The 2500-nt window shown below is 33.8% G+C and overlaps 1 protein-coding gene across 1 annotated transcript in view; it reads right to left on the bottom strand.

The window, feature by feature from the left end:
- LOC137632423 (uncharacterized) overlaps positions 1–2500 on the bottom strand; it is a 124163-nt gene that overhangs the window by 10951 nt on the left and 110712 nt on the right. The window lies entirely within an intron of this gene.

Here is a 2500-nt window from a genome sequence, read left to right as displayed (position 1 = left end):
CCTTTTAATCTTCATTTATATATATACAGTGTATATATATATATATATATATGTACACACACACACACATATATATATATATATGTATATATATATATATATATATCCCCTTTCTATATGCCCTTCTATGTATAATTGCATGCATACACACAGGCACACACATGCATATCTCTCTCTCTCTCTCTCTCTCCTCTCTCTCTCTCTCTCTCTATATATATATATATATATATACATATTAGTATCGAAATGCTTCAGTAACACAGGTGTCAATTTAGAACTTTCTTTTTCCCTTCCATGTGAAATAAAAAGTTGCATCCAAATTCCCGAATACATACAAGGGCAGAATAAAAATGAGAATAACAATAAGTCAAAATAAAAACACCAGCAATGGAGAGAAAATGAAAACAACAGCCACAACAACAACAACAACAACAACAACTAAATGATCTCCTCCATCTTCATCACTTGAATTACTCGTCTTAGTGGTTTTCTTGACGTCGCAATTTTCTCTCTCTTAGGCGAGCGGCTTTGTGTGACATTAAAGAGAGAGAGAGAGAGAGAGAGAGAGAGAGAGAGAGAGAATTTTACGACGGATGGTTTCACTGCCGTGTTGAGGATTATGACGAAACAATGGCTCAAGATACATTTTAGTTAAACGCTGATGATTAAAGTTTATTCTCTCTCTCTCTCTCTCTCTCTCTCTCTCTCTCTCTCTCTCTCACAGTAACGTAATTCACTGCTGAGTCAAGAGAAATACACTTAGGTGAGGAGAAAACACACTTTGCCATTATCCCCTTGATGACCGAAGATCAAACACCCGATTTCCTTTTTAGTGAACGAGAAAATTTGTCACTTCCACTACTAGAGAGAGAGAGAGAGAGAGAGAGAGAGAGAATTTTAATGATTACACTTATTGCATAATGTTATGGAATAGTCGATATTTTTTTCCTCACTGGGCTATTTTTCCCTGTTGGGGCCCATGGGCTTATTGCATCTTCCTTTTCCAACTAGGGTTGTAGCTTGGCTAATAATAATAATAATAATAATAATAATAATAATAACTATCACGTAAGAGGTTCCACAATTTAAGTTATGCTGTACTCCCCTCAACTATGTTACCCTGATAACTTCTTTATCACAAGGTATATTGTATGACTAGTGTACGCGACCCGTCAAAAATAGTGGCTAAATATTTAGATAGATATGCACACATACAGATCCACCATTACCATCCCTCCCCAACTCCTAATTACAACCGATTGGTTCGGTAATTTGTGGGAGATTGTGGTTTCCGAGTGTACCTCTCAGAGTACACCCCTATCACCAGGGTATGACTAACCCCTCTTTCCCTTGCCATTGAGCGCGACAGGAAAGAAATAATATATATATATATATATATACATATATATATATATATATATACATATATATATATATATGTGTGTGTATATATAAATATAAATACACACACACACACACACACACATATATATATATATATATATACATATATATAATATATATATATATATATATGTATACATATATATATATATATATATAGATATATATATATATATATATATAACCAAAAACTTGCTCTTTATTATATATGAGAGGATCCCCAAATCAACAAACTTCTTATACTAATCAAACTAGTGAAAACAGCGGTGTTTTTGTGACCAAAGAAAATATCTAGAAAACTCGATGAACAATTCAAGAAAACCATTGCCAAAACAATCCACTTCCATACACGAGAGACGAACGTTTAAATTCCAGTGAAGGTGACGAATGATTTGAACCTTTCAAGCGTTATGAGACCTGCCTAATGGCTTCTGAAATGACCTGATCCACTAAGCGATCTTCCGCTGCCTTTCCTCAGTCTAGCCCCCCAGAGATCTCACATCGACAACACGCTTATGGAAATGAATAAGGATGCCAGTTCCCGGATGCATTTAACACATGAAAGAACACCAATACACTTAAAAAATTGCATTAAAAAACGGTAAATGACTGGTAACATTTATTCCATGAGTTTTGTCATTTTAAAAACAGATATATTAATATTATTATTATTACTTGCTAAGCTACAACCCTAGTTGGAAAAGCGGGATGCTATAAGCCCAGGGGCTTCAACAGGGAAAATAGCTCAGTGAGAAAAGGAAACAAAGAAAAATAATATATTTTAAGAAAAACGACAATATTAAAATAAATATATTCTATATAAACTATAAAAACTTTAACAAACCAGGAGGAAAAGAAATAAAATAGAGTAGTTTGCTCAAGTGTACCCTCGAGCAAGTAAAGCAGTGAAATTACGGTCACCAACCTGTAAAAAATAACGATAAAGGTAAAATTACGGTCGCCTGTATTTTACTGAAATACGGTAGAGAAGAGTATATTTTTGTTTACGGAGAATTTCTGATGAAAATTACGGTCTATTCTAACAGTGTATATCAAGTCAATTCTCTCCCCGTTGAGATAAATGATGAGAATATAC

Source organism: Palaemon carinicauda, chromosome 41 (genome assembly GCF_036898095.1).
Source record: "Palaemon carinicauda isolate YSFRI2023 chromosome 41, ASM3689809v2, whole genome shotgun sequence".
In the NCBI taxonomy this organism is placed as follows: domain Eukaryota; kingdom Metazoa; phylum Arthropoda; class Malacostraca; order Decapoda; family Palaemonidae; genus Palaemon; species Palaemon carinicauda.
Note: the sequence above shows the minus strand (reverse complement) of the source record. Positions and strands in the feature narration are given on the sequence as shown.